This window comes from Phyllobates terribilis, unplaced genomic scaffold, assembly GCF_046119375.1.
Source record: "Phyllobates terribilis strain yellow unplaced genomic scaffold, ASM4611937v1 Scaffold_9__5_contigs__length_417890890, whole genome shotgun sequence".
Lineage (NCBI taxonomy): Eukaryota > Metazoa > Chordata > Amphibia > Anura > Dendrobatidae > Phyllobates > Phyllobates terribilis.
The window spans coordinates 67,109,013-67,133,172 of record NW_027362769.1 but is presented as its reverse complement, the minus strand read 5'-3'; the positions used below and the strand labels follow the sequence as shown (position 1 = coordinate 67,133,172).

The 24,160-nt window shown below is 47.4% G+C and overlaps 1 long non-coding RNA gene across 11 annotated transcripts in view; it reads right to left on the bottom strand.

The window, feature by feature from the left end:
• The window catches only part of LOC141161581 (uncharacterized), a 239,147-nt gene that overhangs the window by 52,994 nt on the left and 161,993 nt on the right, over window positions 1–24,160 (bottom strand). For all 11 annotated transcript variants that reach the window (XR_012250652.1, XR_012250644.1, XR_012250654.1 and 8 more), the window contains 2 exons: window positions 12,823–12,922; window positions 9,274–9,354 (listed from right to left, as the gene is read on the bottom strand). This is a non-coding gene — a long non-coding RNA (uncharacterized lncRNA). The remainder of the gene's footprint in view (window positions 1–9,273; window positions 9,355–12,822; window positions 12,923–24,160) is intronic.

Genomic DNA, 24,160 nt, shown 5'->3' with positions numbered 1-24,160 from the left:
AATGAGAATGTGTGTAGATAACAGGCAAATTAACCGCATAACACATAAAGATGCATACCCGCTACCCAGGATAGAGGAGTCACTAGCTGCGTTAAAATCTGCTAATTATTTCTCTACTTTGGATCTTACTAGTGGGTATTGGCAGTTTACTGTAGCAGAGGTGGATAAGGAAAAGACCGCATTCACCACCCCGATGGGCCTCAGCGAGTTCAACTGCATGCCATTTGGGCTCTGCAACGCCCTAGGAACCTTCCAGCGGTTGATGGAGTGATGTCTAGGGCATAAGAATTTCGAGACAGTCCTGCTGTACCTGGATGACATCATAGTATACTCCAAAACATATGAGGATCATCTGAAGCACCTGGCGTAAGTGTGTGAAGCCCTGGCGGGCTTTGGCCTGAAGGTGAAGCCGTCTAAGTGCCACCTGCTGAAGCCCAAAGTACAGTACTTAGGACATGTGGTAAGCGCTGACGGTGTAGCACCAGACCCCGATAAGATCACCGTAATCAAGGACTGGCCGAGACCTTCCACCATCACAGAAGTGCGGCAGTTCCTCGGGTTGGTAGGCTACCACCGAAGGTTTATACCAGGCTTCACCAAGATGGCGGCACCCATGCAGGACCTCCTGATAGGCCAGTCCAGGAAGGCCAAGAACCAGAAACCACCATTCAAATGGGGAAAGCTGGAAGATGAGTCCTTCACCAGGTTGAAGATGACCCTAACAGGAGACGAGGTCCTGACCTACCCTGATTATGGCCAACCCTTCATCCTTCACACGGACCCGAGCAACGTGGGACTAGGAGCGGTGCTGTCCCAGATCCAGCAAGGCAGAGAAAGGGTGATAGCATACGCCAGCAGGAAGCTCCGGCCCACAGAAAGAAACCCAGAAAACTACAGCTCCTTCAAGTTGGAGTTCCTTGCCATCGTCTGGGCTGTGACGGAGCGCTTCAAACATTATCTCGCCTCATCCAAATTCACTGTGTACACGGATAATAACCAGCTGACACACCTGGACACTGCAAAACTTGGTGCCCTGGAACAAAGATGGATGGCAGGGGACCAAGGTAGAACACAGACAGACAGTGTGTTAGGTAGATCTACCAGAAGCACTAGAGGTCAAATCCCTGCTCGCTGGAGGATTTAGATGTAATCTATAACTGTAGCATTGCAAATATTGAAATGTTTTATATGTATGTACTAATTACGTTTTTCCAGTTACTCGACAGGGTCCAAAGACTTTTAGGTTATGGACAGTGGATAACCAAAAACTTTACCCTGTAAATAGTTGCACATATAAAGTGTCCCTTTGTGCCAGACCACAGAACTAAAACCTGTGGAGGTGGCTGAAGACGTGGTACAACATCCGGATCATCAATGCCCTGTAGCCACCCCAGGGCCTCCGTGGAGGGTTTGGGACGGGTGCCTCAAGAAGTGCACCTTGTTGAGTGAAATGGACACCTGGTTACGGATGACACCGTGACCTTAAAAGACAGTAATGCTTGTAAATATGTTCATGTATTGTTATTACTATTGTTTATTGTTGTCTGTTATATCCCGGAGTACTGAAATTTACTAGGGGGGAATGTGGCACCCCAGAGGGTCTGGTTGCCACAGTGGTAGTAATACCATGTCTGGGAGCAAAACAGGAGTTTCCTGGTCAGGAACACTTTACATGCAACACCTCCTGCCCCAGACCAGAAAGGGGAGGATCCTGCCCTATATAACTGGATCTGGAGGCGGGGTTAGTCAGTTGGAGTTTGAGTCTAGTGTCAGGAGTCAAGTAGGACACGAAGGAGCAAGGAGCCAGGGACTGGAGCTGGAGATAGCTCGTCCTGGCCAGTATACACAGAGGACCGAACACCGGAGTCCGAGGCTGTGGGGATTGCATACCCAGCAGCAGATACCGCAGGGCAGGGGATTGCAGGTCTCCTGGCCCATCAGAAGCCCGGAGGCTCATCCACACGAAAGGACCAGTACCGCCACAGAGGAGAGAGCAATACACAAGGCCCGAGTCGCCAGCCATACGGGTGAGCGCAGCACGTTACACTCAGGGATGTGGGCTACAACACGACTATAAGCGGGATAGCCAAAGAGTATAGTCAGAACGGCAGGTCTACAACTTCACCTGGCCAGGAGGACTCTAGGATTGTTCCCAGACTGATCAGGCCCTCATCACTAGCCGGTACTCCTGTTGGGGCCCATATAATTGCCAACAGTAAAGACCCTGGGACTGCACTGCAAAGACTCCGTGTTGTCATTACCGATACCTTGCACTACTACCACCATCATCCATACACGCTGCACTGAAGCTCCACTCTTCCTGTGGGGAGTTACATCACCTTGCTGCACATACCACCAGCATCAGCGGACTGCTCCACAGCAGCGGTTCCCAATAACCGCATTCCACAGGTGGCGTAGTCGGACTATACATAGCAGATATACATAAACTACCCTTAGATTGACCACCTGGGTCACGGACCGGGTCACCGCCACGGTGACTACAACCCCCAGCATCTACAGGCCCGGCTCCGGGTACCCCACGGCCCAGGGGGCGCGTCACTTGCATTGCAAGGAATGGGGGAGGTAAAATTGAACACTGCTCTGGGAGAAGGACTTGCACGGGGATAGTTGCAAGTCTGCATCTTCTGATGCGGCAAGGATCACTTCTGATGGGCACACTTTTAGGCAGTGACCTGGGTGTCAGAGATGCTTCCAGGGGTCTTCCCCATGCTGTTCCCATGTCTTTTCAGCACTGTATGCATGTGTCACACAGCACATGGCCAGATAAGGTTGTAAAATGTTAAAATGACATTTCCCGGTGAATGCATTTGTCACGGTTGAAAGCAATACAGAAGTGCAAAAACGCATAAAAAATGCTACTTGTGAACATAGCCCAAGGTGTGGAGGAGTATTTTTGTTTTTAGTTATTTATTTTACCTTATACACAAGTCTTTACCCTGGAAAGGAAGTTCCATAACATATTTCACAGGAAAGCACTTTCAGTTTCGTTTTTGAACGTTTTCTTGTGACCCCGTAAATGTGGCTTAATACCTCTGACCACGTTGTTGACAGCAGTGACCTGGGGGTCAGAAATGTTTCCTGGGGCGATGCCCATGCTGTCTCCATGTCTTTTGAGCACTGTCACTATTGTTTTGGGCACTTTTTAGGCTTTCTACAGACTGCCGGGGGTGCCGCCGCAAAAATGCTCGGGTCTCCCTTAGACTAACATTGGGCTCGTTGCTCGGGTCGAGCAACCGAGTAACACGGTGAGCTCAGCCCGAGCTTCGAGCACCCGAGCATTTTAGTGCTCGCTCAACACTAGTCATCTCCCATTCGGCCCCATGTCATTTCCCATTCTGCCCTCATGTCTCTCCATTCTTCCTCCATGTGCCTTCATTTTGCTTCTATGTCATTTCCCATACTGCCCACATGTGTCTCCATTTTGCACCGTCTCCATTCTGCCCCATATCATCTCCCATTCTGCCCCCAATGTCTCTATTCTCCCCCATGTCATCTCCCATTCTGCCCCCTCTCTCCATACTGACTCCATGTCATCTCCCATTCTACCCCCATGTGCCTCCTATGTGCCCCCAATGTCTCCATTTTACCTCTATGTCATCTCCCATTCTGCCCCCATAGTTTCTATTCTGCTCTGTCTCTCCATTCTGACCTTATGTCATCTCCAATTCTGCTCCCAATGTCTCCATTCGGCCCCCATGTAATTTCCCATTCTGCCCCAATGTCATCTCCCATTCTGCCCCCATGTCATCTCCCATTCTGCCCAAAGTCATCTCCCATTCTGCCCAAAGTCATCTCCCATTCGGCCCCCATGACATCTCCCATTCAACCCCAATGACATCTCTCATTTGGCCCCAATGACATCTCCCATTCTGCCTTCATGTCACCATCCTGCCCCATGTCATCTCCCATTCTGCCCCCATGTCATCTCCCATTCTGCACAAAGTCATCTCCCATTCTGCCTAAAGTCATCTTCCATTCGGCCCCCATGTCATCTCCCATTTGGCTCCAATGACATCTCAAATTAGGCCCCAATGACATCTCTCATTCTGCCTTCATGTCACCATCCTGCCCCATGTCATCTCCCATTCTGCCCCCATGTCAACTCCCATTCTGCCCCAAGTCATCTCCCATTCGGCCATCATGTCATCTTCCATTCGGCCCCAAGTCATCTCCCATTCGGCCACCATGTCATCTCCCATTCGGCCACCATGTCATCTCCCATTCGGCCCCCATGTCATCTCCCATTCGGCCTCAATGACATCTCCTATTCGGCCCCAATGACATCTCCCATTCTGCCCCCATGTCTCCATTCTGCCCCCCATGCCATCTTCTATTCTGCCCCAAGTCATCTCCCATTCGGCCACCATGTCATCTCCAATTTGGCCCCCATGTCATCTCCCATTCGGCCCCAATGACATCTCTCATTCGGCCCCAATGACATCTCCCATTCGGCCCCAATGACATCTCCCATTCTACCCCCATGTCTCCATTCTGCCCATCATGTCATCTCCCATTCTGCCCCAATGACATCTCCCATTCGGCCCCAATGACATCTCCCATTCTACCCCCATGTCTCCATTCTGCCCCTCATGTCATCTCCCATTCTGCCCCAAGTCATCTCCCATTCGGCCACCATGTCATCTCCCATTATGCCCCCATGTCTCCATTCTGCCCCCCATGCCATCTTCTATTCTGCCCCCATGTCATCTCCCAATCTGCCCTAAGTCATCTCCCATTCGGCCCCCATGTCATCTCCCATTCGGCCCCAATGACATCTCCCATTCTGCCCCTCATGTCATCTCCCATTCTGCCCCTCATGTCATCTCCCATTCTGCCCCAAGTCATCTCCCATTCGGCCACCATGTCATCTCCAATTTGGCCCCCATGTCAACTCCAATTCGGCCCCAATGACATCTCCCATTCTGTTCCATGTCATCTTCCATTCTGTCCCCATAGTGTGGCTTTACAAAAAAAGGAAAAAAAAATTTCTATTAATTTTCTGGTCGGCCATTTATTTAGATAGGGGTCGGGTAAGATAGTGTATGTATGTACATAGAGATACTGAATATAGAACTTATCAGAAACTAGCATGGTGAAGGCAGTTAGTGAAGATATAGACATATTTGATATTTAATAGTGTGGTAGGACGACTCGCTCGGCCACTTCCGGAAGTAGACTCAGGAACCCGAGTTTTCTTTGCAGGCTTTATTAACAGCATAAAGCTCTGCACTCCAGCAAAATAAATACAGCCTTACTTGGCTAAACAACAAAACAAAAGATAAACTGTAGCACAGTCCATATACGTGTGTGCGGGTCGTCTACACAGGTTATGTCCAACCTTCAGCTCCTCCTGAGCTATGGCTGTCCAGTCTGGAGACCTCGCCTCTCCAAACACAACTCAAAGGAAAAAACACAGGACAGAATATTTAAATGATGCTCAGCCACAGCCGGAGGTATCGGGAATGACGTCCCTCCCATCACTGTCATTCCCCTGAAACCACGAACTTTAAGTGAGTTAACCCATCAGCATATAACATGCTGGCAGAAAGTCCACTGGTTTCAGTTCACACAGGCCAGCAACCTGTGCGACACATACCTCCCCTTATATACCATACCAGTGACTGTCACAATGGATAGCAGCTAGCTATATACAGTAAGCTGATAAAAGATAATGAACAGCTTGATAGGTGATACATTGGTAGATATATAGATATGCACCGAATGATAAATGGATCTATCTATCTATCTATCCATTATCTATCAAATTCAAATTAGCTTTATTGACCGGACTAAATTCACATTCATTTTGCCAAAGCAAGTGTACAATAGGAAATAGGGACTGTAGGAACAATGGATGGGGGGCACATCTAGGGTGGGGGCTATGGAGGTCCATGGCATATCATAGTTATTTCCTCTATCTACCCATTATCTATCTATCTGAGGCGTCACATCACATCTGTAGATTTCTTTTTTTATTACTTTTATTTTATTGTGGAGACCTCCTCTCCCCTATATGTATAATTATATACATTTATATTCCACTGTACATGAGCTGTATTTATAGTTCCTTTCAAATAAAATCAGAATAATGGAGTCATAAAAAAACCGGAGGATCACTGAGGCGTCACTTCACCTCTATTGTGCAGACCTTCCTCTCACCTCCAGCATACTACTGGGCCTCAGCTGTATTTATAGTCCATAAAATGAGAATTTTTGAACTTATGGAGAGAGACATTTTTTTGACTCATCACAAGAGAATGGAGCGGCCCCTGCTAATATAATGAGCCGCCCCTGCTGAACACCCTCCTGCTATAGAAAGCCCAGCTACAGTGGAGATTTAGGAGATTTACCCTGAAAAGAGATGGCTTCTGTCCCTTGTCCCAAAAGCTCATTTGCATATGTCACTGATGGAGCGCTGTGATTGGCTGACACAGTAGCTTAGCAGTTCGCATGCGCAGTGGCATCTATTGGCAAGCAAAGCTTTCAATCTGCGCATGCGCTGCCCACTGTGTACAGAGGACCAGTGCGTGAGCGTGCACAAGAAGGGGCTGTCATCACCGCACACAGGCGCGCACTGGATTGCTCCCAGCATATTTGGTATTAACAGTCAGGGCTGCCACCAGGAATTTCAGGGCCCCATACTGGCAAAATGTTCGGGCCCCCTTGAGACTACCCCCAGGCTCCACCTTAGCCAAGCCTGCACCCCAGCTCCACCTCCACTCCTCAACCTTCCACAGCCCCACCGTCCACTCTTGGAAAAACTCCACTTCTGCACCATGTCCTCACCAATCACACATTAACAGTTCCCATTGAACAACATATAACATACAGTGGTGGCCAAAAGTATTGGCACCCCTGCAATTCTGTCAGATAATACTCAGTTTCTTCCTGAAAATGATTGCAATCACAAATTCTTTGGTATTATCTTCATTTAATTTGTCTTCAATGAAAAAACACAAAAAGAATTGTCCTAAAGCCAAATTGGATGCAATTCCACATCAAACCTAAAAAAGGGGGTGGACAAAAGTATTGGCACTGTTTGAAAAATCATGTGATGCTTCTCTAATTCGTGTAATTAACAGCACCTGTAACTTACCTGTGGCACCTAACAGGTGTTGGCAATAACTAAATCACACTTGCAGCCAGTTAACATGGATTAAAGTTGACTCAACCTCTGGTCTGTGTCCTTGTGTGTACCACATTGAGCATGGAGAAAAGAAAGAAGACCAAAGAACTGTCTGAGGACTTGAGAAACCAAATTGTGAGGAAGCATGAGCAATCTCAAGGCTACAAGTCCATCTCCAAAGATCTGAATGTTCCTATTTTTACCGTGCGCAGTGTCATCAAGAAGTTTAAAGCCCATGGCACTGTGGCTAACCTCCCTAGATGTGGACGGAAAAGAAAAATTGACGAGAGATTTCAACGCAAGATTGTGCGGATGGTGGATAAAGAACCTCGACTAACATCCAAACAAGTTCAAGCTGCCCTGCAGTCCGAGGGTACAACAGTGTCAAGCCCGTACTATCCGTCGGCGTCTGAATGAAAAGGGACTGTATGGTAGGATACCCAGGAAGACCCCACTTCTTACCCCGAGACATAAAAAAGCCAGGCTGGAGTTTGCCAAAACTTACCTGAGAAAGCCTAAAACGTTTTGGAAGAATGTTCTCTGGTCAGATGAGACAAAAGTAGAGCTTTTTGGCAAAAAGCATCAACATAGAGTGTACAGGAAAAAATAAGAGGCATTCAAAGAAAAGAACTCGGTCCCTACAGTCAAACATGACGTAGGTTCCCTGATGTTTTGGGGTTGCTTTGCTGCCTCCGGCACTGGACTGCTTGACCGTGTGCATGGCATTATGAAGTCTGAAGACTACCAACAAATTTTGCAGCATAATGTAGGGCCCAGTGTGAGAAAGCTGGGTCTCCCTCAGAGGTCATGGGTCTTCCAGCAGGACAATGACCCAAAACACACTTCCAAAAGCACTATAAAATGGTTTGAGAGAAAGCACTGGAGACTTCTAAGGTGGCAAGCAATGAGTCCAGACCTGAATCCCATAGAACACCTGTGGAGAGATCTCAAAATGACAGTTTGGAGAAGGCACCCTTCAAATATCAGGGACCTGGAGCAGTTTGCCAAAGAAGAATGGTCTACAATTCCAGCAGAGCATTGTAAGAAACTCACTGATGGTTACCGGAAGCGGTTGTTCGCAGTTATTTTGGCTAAAGGTTGTGCAACCAAGTATTAGGCTGAGGGTGCCAATACTTTTGTCTGGCCCATTTTTGGAGTTTTGTGTGAAATGATCAATGATTTGATTTTTGCTTCATTCTTTTTTGTGTTTTTTCCTTGCAAGCAAATTAAATGAAGACAATAATACCAAAGAATTTGTGATTGCAATCATTTTCAGGAAGAAACTGAGTATTATCTGACAGAATTGCAGGGGTGCCAACACTTTTGGCCACCACTGTACATAGCCAGAAGCTTTTGTTTTGGCCAAAAGGTTTTTTTAAAGCCGCCATCATGATAATGAGACAGTTCCGCCGGACCCTACTCTACTCTAACCTATTAAACATTTGTTAAAATATCCAATAGTTTTTTTAGGTAAATTTTTATTTATTTTTCTTTAAGGGAATGTGTCACATACAGTTTTTAAAAATGATCAACAATATCACATACAAGGGAGAAATACAGTCATACCATAACCAGACCACATATTACCTGTTACGACACAGCTGTCGGGTGACCAGGGAACAGGGGCTCCTACCCTGTCCCTAAAACTAGGGGGCTCACTAGTTCGGAAGAAATACATTCACACCATAACCAGACCACATGATACCATCACATCGTGACCGAATAATACCACATACAAGAGACAAATACCATCACACCATGATCACACCACATATTACCACCACATAGTGACTGAATACTAGAATACTGATCATTAATAAAAAAAACACAATACTAATATTACCATAAGCACCATTTTACACAGGAGCTCTGTATATACTATACAGTGTATAGTGTAACTGTACAGGTAAGATAGATGATTACCAGTGACATCATACACAGGAGCTCTTTGCATATAATGTCAGTGTACAGGTAATACAGTGCTCACCAGTGATATTATACATAGGAGCTCTATATATAGTGTCAGTGTACAGGTAATACAGTGATCAACAGTGACATTATACACAGGAGCCCTGTATGTAGTATATAGTGTATAGTGTAAGTATACAGGTAAAACCCTGACTCACCAGTGACATCTCAAGTTGAAGTCCCTCATCTTCGCTTTTCTTCTTTATCCAGCACAGACCGCCATAATTTCTTCCTTGTTTCTGCAGAAAATAACATAGTTATCTAGAGCAGTTTCCAGAGCACATTCCCCAATTTTTCCCCAACTTCTACACTACACCATATGAAGAAAAAAAAGGGACATAGTGTTGCCCTGCACAATAACAGGACACCCCCCTCACTAAAAACAGTATCCTCAAAAATAAAATACATCACTGCAGTAATAATATCCATAATTAACCCCTACAGTAATAATATCCCCCAACATGGTCCCATATGTACTCCATTCTGGACCCTTCATGTCTTCATCCTGTCCTCATATGTTCTCCCATCCTGGCCCCATGTGGCTTCATCTTGCCCCCATTTGTCTCCATACTGCCCCCATTTGTCTCCATTCTGACCATGTGTCTAGATTCTGCCCCATGTCATCTCCAATCTGCCCCCATGCCATCTCCATTCTGCCCAATGTCAGTTCCCATTCTGCCCCATGTCTACATTCTGCCCCAATGTCTCTCCATTCTGACTCCATTGTCATCTATCATTCTGCCCCATGTCATTTCCCATTCTACCCTCATGTCTCTCCATTCTTCCTCCATGTACCTTCATTTTACATCTATGTCATCTCCCATACTGCCCACGTGTCTCCATTCTGCACTGTCTCCATTCTGCCCCATATCATCTCCCATTCTGCCCCCAATGTCTCCATTCTGCCCCATATCATCTCCCATTCTGCCCCCAATGTCTCCATTCTGTCCCCATGTCTCCATTTTGCCTCTATGTCATCTTCCATTCTGCCCCCATAGTCTCTATTTTGTCCTGTCTCTCCATTCTGCCCTTATGTCATCTCCAATTCCGCCCCCAATGTCTCTATTCGGCCCCCATGTCTCCATTCTGCCCCCCATGTCATCTCCCATTCTTCCCCTATGTCATTTACCATTCTGACCCAAGTCATCTCCCATTCGGCCCCAATGACATCTCCCATTCTGCCTTCATGTCATCTCCCATTCGGCCCCCAGTGTCATCTCCCATTCGGCCCCCATGTCATCTCCCATTCAGTCCCCATGTCATCTCCCATTCTGCCCCCATGTCTCCATTCTGCCCCCCATGTCATCTTCTATTCTGCCCCCATGTCATCTCCCATTCTGCCCCCATGTCATCTCCCATTCTGCCCCCATGTCATCTCCCATTCTGCCCCCATGTCATCTCCCATTCAGCCCCCATGTCATCTCCCATTCAGCCCCCATGTCATCTCCCATTCTGCCCCAATGTCATCTCCCATTCTGTCCCAATGGCATCTCCCATTCTGCCCCCATGTCATCTCCCATTCTGCCCCCATGTCATCTCCCATTCTGCCCCCATGTCATCTCCCATTCTGCCCCCATGTCATCTCCCATTCTGCCCCCATGTCATCTCCCATTCTGCCCCCATGTCATCACCCATTCGGCCCCCATGTCATCTCCCATTCGGCCCCCATGTCATCTCCCATTCTGTCCCAATGTCATCTCCCATTCTGTCTCAATTTCATCTCCCATTCTGTCCCCATAGTGCGGCTTTACAAAAAAAGGGAAAAAAAAAGTTTCTATTAATTTTCTGGCCGGCCATTTAGTTAGATAGGGGTCGGGTAAGATAGTGTATGTATGTACATAGGGATACTGAACATACAACTTATCAGAAACTAGCATGGTGAAGGCAGTTAGTGAAGATATAGATATATTTGATATTTAATAGATAGCAGCTAGCTATATAAGTTGATAAAAGATAATGAACAGCTTGATAGGTGATACATTGGTAGATATATAGATATGCACCGACTGATAAATGGATCTATCTATCTATCTATCCATTATCTATCAAATTCAAATTAGCTTTATTGACCGGACTAAATTAACATTCATTTTGACAAAGCAAGTGTACAATAGGAAATAGGGACTGTAGGAACAATGGATGGGGGCACATCTAGGGTGGGGGCTATGGAGGTCCATGGCATATCATAGTTCTTTTCTCTATCTACCCATTATCAATCTATCTGAGGCGTCACATCACATCTGTAGATTTCTTTTTTTATTACTTTTATTTTATTGTGGAGACCTCCTCTCCCCTATATATATATAATTATATATATATTTATATTCCACTGTACATGAGCTGTATTTATAGTTCCTTTCAAATAAAATCAGAATAATGGAGTCATAAAAAAACCGGAGGATCACTGAAGCGTCACTTCACCTATATTGTGCAGACCTTCCTCTCACCTCCAGCATACTACTGGGCCTCAGCTGTATTTATAGTCCATAAAATGAGAATTTTTGAACTTATGGAGAGAGACATTTTTTTGACTCATCACAAGAGAATGGAGCGGCCCCTGCTAATATAATGAGCCGCCCCTGCTGAACACCCTCCTGCTATAGAAAGCCCAGCTACAGTGGAGATTTACCCTGAAAAGATGTAGCCTCTGTCCCTTGTCTCAAAAGCTCATTTGCATATGTCACTGATGGAGCGTTGTGATTGGCTGACACAGTAGCTTAGCAGTTCGCAGGCGCAGTGGCATCTATTGGCAAGCAATGCTTTCAATCTGCGCATGCGCCGCCCACTGTGTACAGAAAACCAGTGCGGGAGCGTGCACAAGAAGGGGCTGTCATCACCGCACACAGGCGCGCACTGGATTGCTCCCGGCATATTTGGTATTAACAGTCAGGGCTGCCACCAGGAATTTCAGGGCCCCATACTGGCAAAATGTTCGGGCCCCCTTGAGACTACCCCCAGGCTGCACCTTAGCTCCGCCTGCACCCCAGCTCCACCTCCACCCCTCTACCTTCCACAGCCCCACCGTCCACTCTTGGAAATACTCCACTTCTGCACCATGTCCTCACCAATCACACATTAACAGTTCCCATTGAACACAATATCACATACATAGTCAGAAGCTTTTGTTTTGGCCAAAAGATTTTTTAAAGCCGCCACCATCATAAGGAGACTCTTTTGGCCGGACCCTACTCTACTCTAACCTATTAAACATTTGTTAAATTGACCAATTCTCTTTTTAGGTAAATTTTTATTTATTTTTCTTTAAGGGAATGTGTCACATAAAGTTTTTAAAAATGATCAATAATATCACATACAAGGGAGAAATACAGTCACACCATAACCAGACCACATGATACCATCACATAGTGACCGAATAATACCATGTACAAGAAATATCTACCGCCACACCATGACCAGACCACACATTACCACCACAGAGTGACTGAATACTACAATAATGATCATTAATAAAAAAAACCAACAATACTAATTTTACCATAAGCGCCATTTTACACAGGAGCTCTGTATATACTATACAGTGTATAGTGTAACTGTACAGGTAAGATAGATGATTACCAATGACATAATACACAGAAGCTTTGAATATACTGTCAGTGTACAGGTAATGCAGTAATCAGCAGTGACATTATACACAGGAGTCCTGTATGTAGTATGTAGTGTATAGTGTAAGTGTACAGGTAACACACCTTGACTCACTGGTGACGTCTCTAGGTGAAGTCCTTCATCTTCGCTTTTCTACTTTATCTAGCACAGACCGCCATCATTTCTTCCAGCCAGGACTTGCTTCTGCAGAAAATAACATAGTTATCTAGAGCAGTTTCCAGAGCACATTTTCCAATGTTTCCCCAACTTCTACACTACACCAGATGAAGAAAAAAAAGGGACATAGTGTCGCCCTGCACAGTAACAGGACACCCCCTCACTAAAAACAGTATGATTAAAAATAAAATACATTACAGCAGTAATAATATCCATAATTAACCCCTACAGTAATAATATCCCAGAACATGGTCCCATATGTACTCCATTCTGGACCCTTCATGTCTTCATCCTGTCCTCATATGTTCTCCCATCCTGGCCCCATGTGACTATGTGACTTCATCTTGCCCCTATTTGTCTCCATTCTGCCCCCATTTGTTTCCATTATGCTCCCATTTGTCTCCATTCTGTCCCCATTTGTGTCCATTCTGCTCCCATTTGTCTCCATTCTGACCATGTGTCTACATTCTGCCCCATGTCATCTCCCATTCTGCCCAATGTCAGTTCCCATTCTGCCCCATGTCTACATTCTGCCCAATGTCTCTGCATTCTGACCCCATTGTAATCTACCATTCTGCCCCATGTCATTTCCCATTCTGCCCTCATGTCTCTCCATTCTTCCTCCATGTACCTTCATTTTGCTTCTATGTCATCTCCCATACTGCCTACATGTGGCTACATTCTGCCCCATGTCATCTCCTATTCTGCCCCAATGTCATCTCTCATTCTGCCCCCGTTATCTCCATTCTGCCCCATGTCAGTTCCCATTCTGCCCCTATGTCTACATTCTGCCCGCATTGTCATCTCCCATTCTGCTCACATGTGTCTCCATTCTGCCCCCAATGTCTCCATTCTGCCTCCATGTCGTCTCCCATTGTGCTCCCACTGTCTCTATTCTGCCCCATGTCATCTCCCATTCTGCCCCCAATGTCTCCATTCTGCCCCCATGTCTCCATTCTGACCCCATGTCATTTCCCATTCTTCCCCTATGTCATTTCCCATTCTGCCAAATGTCATCTCCTATTCTGCCCCATGCCATCTTCCATTCTTCACGCATGTCATCTCCCATTCTGCCTCCAATGTCTCCATTCTGCCACCATGTCTGCATTCTGCCCCATGTCATCTCCCATCCTAACCCCATGTCATCTCCCATTCTGCCCCCAATGTCTCTATTCTGGCCCATGTAATGTCCCATTCTGCCCCCATGTCATTTCCCATTCTTCCCCTATGTCATCTCCCATTCTGCCAAATGTCATCTCCTATTCTGCCCCATGCCATCTTCCATTCTTCACGCATGTCATCTCCCATTCTGCCTCCAATGTCTCCATTCTGCCACCATGTCTGCATTCTGCCCCATGTCATCTCCCATCCTAACCCCATGTCATCTCCCATTCTGCCCCCAATGTCTCTATTCTGGCCCATGTAATGTCCCATTCTGCCCCCATGTCATTTCCCATTCTTCCCCTATGTCATCTCCCATTCTGCCAAATGTCATCTCCTATTCTGCCCCATGCCATCTTCCATTCTGCCCCATGTCATCTCCCATTCTGCCTCCAATGTCTCCATTCTGCCACCATGTCTCCATTCAGCCTCCATGTCGTCTCCCATTGTCCCCCCACTCTCTCTATTCTGCCCCATGTCATCTCCCATTCTGCCCCCAATGTCTCCATTCTGACCCCATGTCATTTCCCATTCTTCCCCTATGTCATTTCCCATTCTGCCAAATGTCATCTCCTATTCTGCCCCATGCCATCTTCCATTCTTCACCCATGTCATCTTCCATTCTGCCTCCAATGTCTCCATTCTGCCACCATGTCTCCATTCTACCCCCATGTCATCTCCCATTCTGCCCCAAATGTCTCCATTCTGCCCCCATGTCATCTCCCATTCCGCCCCCAATGTCTCCATTCTGCCCACATGTCATCTCCCATTCTGCCCCCAATGTCTCCATTCTGCCCACATGTCATCTCCCATTCTGCCCCCAATGTCTCCATTCTGTCCCATGTCATCTTCCATTCTGTCCCCATAGTGTGGCTTTACAAAAAAAGGGAAAAAAAAATTGCTATTAATTTTCTGGCCGGCCATTTAATTAGATAGGGGTCGGGTAAGATAGTGTATGTATGTACATAAGGATACTGAATATAGAACTTATCAGAAACTAGCATGGTGAAGGCAGTTAGTGAAGATATAGATATATTTGATATTTAATAGTGTGGTAGGACGACTCGCTCGGCCACTTCCGGAAGTAGACTCAGGAACCCGGGTTTTCTTTGCAGGCTTTATTAACAGCATAAAGCTCTGCACTCCAGCAAAATAAATACAGCCTTACTTGGCTAAACAACAAAACAAAAGATAAACTGTAGCACAGTCCATATACGTGTGTGCGGGTCGTCTACACAGGTTATGTCCAACCTTCAGCTCCTCCTGAGCTATGGCTGTCCAGTCTGGAGACCTCGCCTCTCCAAACACAACTCAAAGGAAAAAAACACAGGACAGAATATTTAAATGATGCTCAGCCACAGCCGGAGGTATCGGGAATGACGTCCCTCCCATCACTGTCATTCCCCTGAAACCACGCCCTTTAAGTGAGTTAACCCATCAGCATATAACATGCTGGCAGAAAGTCCACTGGTTTCAGTTCACACAGGCCAGCAACCTGTGCGACACATACCTCCCCTTATATACCACACCAGTGACTCTGTCACAGTGGATAGCAGCTAGCTACAGTGCTGGCCAAAAGTATTGGCACCCCTGCAATTCTGTCAGATAATACTCAGTTTCTTCCTGAAAATGATTGCAATCACAAATTCTTTGGTATTATTCTCTTCATTTAATTTGTCTTCAATGAAAAAAACACAAAAAGAATTGTCCTAAAACCAAATTGGATATAATTCCCCACCAAACCTAAAAAAGGGGGTGGACAAAAGTATTGGCACCCTTTGAAAAATCATGTGATGCTTCTCTAATTCGTGTAATTAACAGCACCTGAAACTTACCTGTGGCCCCCAACAGGTGTTGGCAATAACTAAATCACACTTGCAGCCAGTTAATATGGATTAAAGTTGACTCAATCTCTGTCCTGTGTCCTTGTGTGTACCACATTGAGCATGGAGAAAAGAAAGAAGACCAAAGAACTGTCTGAGGACTTGAGAAACCAAATTGCGAGGAAGCATGAGCAATCTCAAGGCTACAATTCCATCTCCAAAGACCTGAATGTTCCTGTGTCTTCCGTGCGCAGTGTCATCAAGAAGTTTAAAGCCCATGGCACTGTGACTAACCTCCCTAGATGTGGACGGAAAAGAAAAATTGACGAGAGATTTCAACGCAAGATTGTGCGGATGGTGGATAAAGAACCTCGACTAACATCCAAACAAGTTCAAGCTGCCCTGCAGTCCGAGTGTACAACAGTGTCAACCCGTACTATCCGTCGGCGTCTGAATGAAAAGGGACTGTATGGTATGATACCCAGGAAGACCCCAATTCTTACCCCGAGACATAAAAAAGCCAGGCTGGAGTTTGCCAAAACTTACCTGAGAAAGCCTAAAATGTTTTGGAAGAATGTTCTCTGGTCAGATGAGACAAAAGTAGAGCTTTTTGGCAAAAAGCATCAACATAGAGTGTACAGGAAAAAAAAAGAGGCATTCAAAGAAAAGAACACGGTCCCTACAGTCAAACATGGCGGAGGTTCCCTGATGTTTTGGGGTTGCTTTGCTGCCTCTGGCACTGGACTGCTTGACCGTGTGCATGGCATTATGAAGTCTGAAGACTACCAACAAATTTTGCAGCATAATGTAGGGCCCAGTGTGAGAAAGCTGGGTCTCCCTCAGAGGTCTTGGGTCTTCTAGCAGGACAATGACCCAAAACACACTTCCAAAAGCACTATAAATTGGTTTTAGAGAAAGCACTGGAGACTTCTAAGGTGGCCAGCAATGAGTCCAGACCTGAATCCCATAGAACACCTGTGGAGAGATCTCAAAATGGCAGTTTGGAGAAGGCACCCTTCAAATATCAGGGACCTGGAGCAGTTTGCCAAAGAAGAATGGTCTACAATTCCAGCAGAGCATTGTAAGAAACTCATTGATGGTTACCGGAAGCGGTTGTTCGCAGTTATTTTGGCTAAAGGTTGTGCAACCAAGTATTAGGCTGAGGGTGCCAATACTTTTGTCCGGCCCTTTTTTGGAGTTTTGTGTGAAATGATCAATGATTTGATTTTTGCTTCATTCTCTTTTGTGTTTTTTCCTTGCAAGCAAATTAAATGAAGAGAATAATACCAAAGAATTTGTGATTGCAATCATTTTCAGGAAGAAACTGAGTATTATCTGACAGAATTGCAGGGGTGCCAATACTTTTGGCCAGCACTGTATATACAGTAAGCTGATAAAAGATAATGAACAGCTTGATAGGTGATACATTGGTAGATATATAGATATGCACCGAATGATAAATGGATCTATCTATCCATTATATATCAAATTCAAATTAGCTTTATTGGCCGAACTAAATTCACATTCATTTTGCCAAAGCAAGTGTACAATAGGAAATAGGGACTGTAGGAACAATGGATGGGGGCACATTTAGGGTGGGGGCTATGGAGGTCCATGGCATATCATAGTCCTTTTCTCTGTCTATCTACCCATTATCTATCTATCTGAGGCGTCACATCACATCTGTAGATTTCTTTTTTTATTACTTTTATTTTATTGTGGAGACCTCCTCTTCAAAGACACTATATATATCCAAAGGAGTGGCACGGCAATGGGTGCTGGCCTGTGCCCCCTCGTACGCCAACCTCTTCCTGGGCACTTGGGAGAGGGAGATTTTTGGCGACGAGGGGATACGGGGCGCGGACCGGGTCGTGTCATGGATGAGATATATAGATGACATTCTATTCTTTTGGCAGGGGACGGTGGAGGAGCTTGATGATTTCATGCTGCGATTGATTTCCAACACATATGCGATACGACTTACTTATGCCCATCACTCTATACCAGTGATTTTCAACCAGTGTTCCGCGGCACACTAGTGTGCCGCGACACATGGTCGGGTGTGCCACGGGGAAAGTTCCCCAAACTATGGTGCCCCCTGTGTTTCGTTTCCCGGCAATGCGCTCGATGCGCAGTCACGCCTTCTTACAATGTAGGAGACGTGTACAATAACACATGCGCAAGCTTTGAACCTGGCGCGACTTAATGACGTCACCGAGGCCGGCGCGTCATCCTGAGAGCAGAGAGACTCTCGCATTTGCCCGCCGCCAAGGTAATGCCCGTCAATAATGCTGACTATATGAGCTTTTGCCTGAGTATATGAACTGTTGGCAGAATACTCAGCATATGAGCTGGTACTTTTAGTACTCCAGCAGTATACTGCATATAACAATGAGAAATGTAAAATGAGAAATACTATAGTCATGAGGCTGGAGTACTACAAGTACCAGCTCATATGCTGAGTATATGAGCTGGCACTTGTACTCTGGCCTCATGGCCATAGTACTTCTCATTGTACCCCTTTATATTGCAGTATATGAGCCACATAATAATCAGCACCATATACTGTGGCGCTGTACAGTGCACATCACCACAGTATATGATGCTGATAATCATGTGCTCATATACGTGGGACTGTATTTATGAGGTTACATGGGATTGAATATATGAGGGGGTTATCCTTTTTTATTTCACTTTTTTAAAAGAGATAATTTATTGAAAGGACCTCTGCCAGGCATATTTCACTCTTGAGGGCTAAAAAAGTAGCTCTTGTGGTGGTAAGAAGCTGATTTAAAACCCCCAAGAGTGAACTCCGTGAGAGTTGTATGTATGGAATAATAAATGATATTAGTACCGTTCTTCAGCAGTCATGTCCTGCTTGAATTGACTCTAGTGGCGTAGCACTTGGCAGCCGGCTCTATTCTACTTATAGAGAAAGCTGAGTGCTACGTCACTAGTGTCAATTCAAGCAGGAAATGCAGACCGTAGTAATATAAGTTATTATCACACACATACAGCTCTCGCGAAGTTCACTCTTGGGGGGTTTAAATCAGCTTCTTGTCACCACGAGAGCTGCTTTTTAAGCCCTCAGGAATGAAATATGCCTAGCAGAGGTCCTTTAAGTGTGGCAGATAATGTAATACTCTTCTATTTTAGTGTGTGGCTGCGCACACTATCTCAGCAGTGATGGAGAAGTATTTGAGAATGGAAAAGGCAAATGCCGAACAGGACCCTGGACACAATTCTAACCCAAATGAAGGACCTAGTATGAGAGTTCGACAAAAGAAAAAAGACAAGACGGTGAGCTCAAGGCAATACAGTGAAAGCTATCTTTCATTTGGATTTACTTCCACTGGGGATGCGACAGCACCAACACCACTGTGCTTGGTGTGTGGTGAGAAGCTTTCCAATAGCGCTATGGTGCCAAACAAACTTAAACGCCATCTCCAAACGAAACACCCTTCCGTTCAAAATAAACCGATGGAGTATTTTGTACGCTTACGTACAAACAATGAGAAAGGGGCAACTTTTTTGAGAAAAAGTACAAAGGTAAATGAGAGAGCCCTCAAAGCTAGCTACCTTGTTGCTGAACTCATAGCTAAATCAAAAAAGTCCCACACTGTGGCAGAAACATTAATACTACCAGCTTGTAAAGCTATTGTAAATGAGATGCTTGGCCCTGAAGCAGCTAAAGAGATAGCTAAAGTGCCTCTCTCTGATAACACAATTGCCAGACGGATTGATGACTTGTCTGCGGACATTGAAACAGTTGTTTTGGAAAAGGTGCGCATCAGTAAGAAATTTGCCTTGCAACTTGATGAGTCGACAGATATCAGTGGACATTGTCAGTTGTTGGCCAATGTGCGTTTTGTGGATGGTGAAGCCATTAGAGAAAACTTCCTATTTTGCAAGGCACTGACAGAAAAATCAACAGGAGAGGCAATATTCCAAGTCACATCGGAATATCTTGATAAAAGTGGACTTACATGGGAAAACTGCACAGGTGTCTGCACTGATGGAGCTGCAGCCATGGTCGGGCGCATCAAAGGTTTTGTAAGTAGGGTTAAAGAAAGAAACCCAGATGTTCTTGCTACCCACTGTTTCTTGCACCGTGAGGCCCTCGTTGCAAAGACCTTACCAGCAGATCTAGCTCCTGTGTTGGATGATGTTGTGCGCATAGTGAACTTTGTGAAGACGCGACCTTTGAGATGTCGCTTATTTGCGTCTTTGTGTACAGAAATGGGAGCGGAACATAAAATCTTATTGCTCCACACGGAGGTCAGGTGGCTATCATGCGGCAAAGTGCTGGCCCATGTGTATGAGTTGCGAGAGGAACTTAAAATATTTCTTACAAACGAGAGGTCCGATTATTCAAAGCTGCTTGCAAGTGATGAGTGGTGTGCAAAGCTGGCATACCTGGCTGATATATTTCAATATCTGAATGAACTAAACACACGGATGCAAGGTCGAAATGAAAACCTGCTTACAAGCACTGATAAAATGAACGGATTCCGTTTAAAGGTGCAGCTCTGGCAACAACATGTGCAGGGTGGCAACCTTCAGATGTTCCCACTCACCGAGAAACTGCATGATGACAATACTGCTGTAGTGCCGGCGTCCCTGCCCTCTGCTAGGCAGGGACGCTGTTCCCCTCACCGCTCTGCTCCGTGCCCGGCGTCCCTCTCCCGCTCTGCTGGCAGCGCGCGCTCCTTCCCGGCCACTGTGCTTAGGGCGCGCGCGCGCGCCCTCACTCCCTCTTAAAGGGGCCGCGCGCGCCGTCCTAAGGAGTCCCCGGCCAATGGCCGGAGGACTTTACCATATATAAGGCACCTCCTCCAAAATGGAGGTGCCCGAGCAATGTTGTTGCACTGTTCACTACTCTGCTTCAGCCCTCAGGTCCCGTTGCCAGTTACCTGCCAGTTACCTGCCTGATTATCTGCTACCTGCCTGCTAGTCTGAGGTCCGACGGTCTGCCTTACTACTCCTGTCAGTCTGTCTAAGGACCAGCCTGCCCGCTCACCTGGGAGCGCACATCAGCCACCTGCCTGCTTGCCTGAGGTCCGACGGTCTGCCTTCCAACTCCTGTCAGTCTGTCTAAGGACCAGCTTGCCCGCTCACCTGGGAGCACACACCTGCTACCTGCCTGCTAGTCTACCTGGAGGCTCCGCCGTCACGTGCTGTGACCACCTGCCTGTCCAGTGACTCCTGCTCGCTCACCTGGGAGCGCTCATCTGCTGCCTGTCTGCTAGCCTACCTGGAGGCTCTGCCGTCACGTGCTGTGACCACCCGCCTGTCCAGAGACTTCTGCCCGCTCACCTGGGAGCGCTCATCTGCCGCCTGTCTGTTGGTCTTCCTGGAGGCTCCGCCGTCACATGCTGTGACCACCCGTTCATCCAGAGACTCTCGCTTGCTCACCTGGGAGCTCACGTCTATCATCAGCCGCCACAGGTCGTACCAATCCTTTACCTAGAGACTGCCCCGGTCACTTGCCGTGACCACCTGCCCGTTCATCCAGAGACTGACCCGGTCACTTGCCGTGACCATCTGCCCGTTCATCCAGAGACTGCCCCGGTCACTTGCCGTGACCATCTGCCCGTACATTCAGAGACTGCCCCGGTCACTTGCCGTGACCTCCAGCCCGTTCACTCAGAGACTGTCCCGGTCACCTGCTGTGACCTCCTGCCCGTCTTCCCTGGTTGCCACCCGCTCCCTTACAAGGACTGCCCCCTTGTATAGTAGCTCAGAGGTTCCGCCTCCCAGACCCGTTACAGTTTGCTCAGGCCATGGAACCCGGTGGCACCCAAGTTCCCTCGCTCTCGGACCTGTGTCATGAACTGTCCCGTCAAAGGTCCCAACAGGAGTCCATCCTGGGTCACCTGCGGAATGTCAATACTCGCCTGGACACTCTGACTGCTCCACCAACAACCTCCGCCAGTGCCATGTCTCGCAATCCGGCAGCTCCGCTGTCCGCTAACACCATGATATCCTACCCCGGACCTCGGCTTTCTGCACCTCCTCGCTTCGGAGGCGACTCAGCCCAGGCTCGGGGCTTCATAAATCAGTGCACCCTGCACTTTGAACTATTGTCCCACCAGTTTAACTCCGACCGAGCCAAAATTGCATTCATCATGTCCCATCTCACCGGGGAGGCCCTGGCCTGGCTAAATCCTCTATGGGAGAGAGGAGACCCCCTGGTGTCCAACTTGCCTGCTTTTCTCACGGCTTTCCGGAAAGTCTTCGACGAACCCGGACGGAAGACCTCATCCGCATCATCGTTGCTACGCCTCCGTCAGGAAAGTCTCACCGTGGGCCAATATGCCATACGGTTCCGTACCCTTGCCTCGGAGCTGGCCTGGGATAACGACGCTCTGGTTTCCGTCTTCTGGGAGGGTCTGTCCGGCCGTATTAAAGATGAACTTGCCGGTCGGGACATTCCTACCACTCTCGATGACCTAATAACTCTTGCCACCCGGATTGACCTACGGTTCCAGGAGCGTGCCAGAGAGGTCACCCGTGAGAGGAGGTTACCACGTCTAGCTCCTACTTTTCAGAAACCCGTCACTCCTTCTGTCTCTAACCAGGTACACCCTCCTGAGCCTATGCAGGTCGACCAGACCAAGATGGTCAAGACCCGTCAGGACTTACGCCGTGCCGAGGGGACCTGCTTTTACTGTGGCAGTAAGGAGTACCGGATCCGTGCCTGCCCGGAGAGGTCGGGAAACGCCCGTGTCTAGGTTCGCTCAGAGAGGTCCACCTAGACAAGAATAAATCCTCTCCATCCCTGCTGTTGTCAGTTTCAATCGTCTACGGGGAGAACCGTTATTTCGAACTAGCCCAACTGGACTCTGGAGCAGCCGGGAATCTTATTTCACAGTCCCTGGTAGAGAAATACCGCATCCCCACCAAACCTCTGCCTGTACCCTTGTCTGTTGCTGCCGTGGATGGGGGGCTCTTACCACGCCCCATCCAACTCATCACCGAATCCATTACTCTGCAGGTGGGAATGCTGCATTCTGAAAGTATCTCCTTCCATGTTCTGCCTGGACTCTCTCACGCCCTCTTGCTAGGCCTACCTTGGCTCCAGAAACATGCACCCGTTCTTGACTGGCAGACCGGAGAGGTCCTTCGCTGGGGACAGGGCTGCCATAAGACCTGTCTGGTTCCCGTTCATCCCGTCCGTCCTTCTCCTACCCCAGCTAATCTACCTGGACTTCCGATTCCTTATTGGTCTTATGCTGATGTCTTTAATAAAAGGGAGGCAGAGACACTACCCCCTCATAGACCATACGACTGCCCTATCGACCTGTTACCTGGTACTTCTCCCCCCCGTGGGCGTATTTATCCATTATCCACTGCTGAGACCCGGTCGATGTCCGAATATATTGAGGAGAATCTGGCCAGGGGATTCATCCGGAAATCTACCTCCCCGGCGGGAGCAGGCTTCTTTTTCGTCAAAAAGAAGGACGGCTCTCTCCGTCCCTGTATAGACTATAGAGGCCTTAACCAGATCACGGTGAAGAATAAGTACCCCCTTCCGCTCATTCCGGAGTTATTTGATCGTCTGAGGGGGGCTAGAATCTTCACCAAACTGGACCTCCGTGGGGCGTACAACCTGGTTCGTATCCGTCAGGGGGATGAATGGAAGACGGCATTCAACACCCGGGACGGCCACTATGAATATCTGGTAATGCCCTTTGGCCTCTGTAACGCTCCTGCCGTCTTTCAAGAGTTGGTCAATGACATCTTCCGGGACCTTCTCTACTCCTGCGTAGTGGTGTACCTGGACGACATCTTGGTCTTCTCTCCGGATCTCCAGACTCACCGGAGGGATGTTCGTCAGGTCCTGCTCAGGCTCAGGCAGAACCATCTCTACGCTAAATATGAGAAGTGCCTCTTTGAGCAGACCTCGCTTCCGTTTCTGGGCTACATTATCTCTCAGACCGGCCTACAAATGGATCCTGAGAAACTGTCTGCCATCGAGAAATGGCCCCGACCAGAGGGGTTGAAGGCTATTCAACGGTTCCTGGGCTTCGCCAACTATTACCGCCTCTTCATCCCGCACTTCTCTTCCCGGACTGCCCCAATTTCCGCGCTCACCCGTAAGGGTACTAATCCCAAAGAGTGGCCGCCCGAAGCAGAGGAGGCCTTTCTTTCCCTAAAACAGGCCTTCTCTTCCGCCCCGGTGCTGCATCGCCCGGACGGCAACAAGCAGTTCTTCCTGGAAGTTGACGCCTCCTCCTCTGGAGCCGGAGCGGTACTTACTCAAAAATCATCTTCCGGG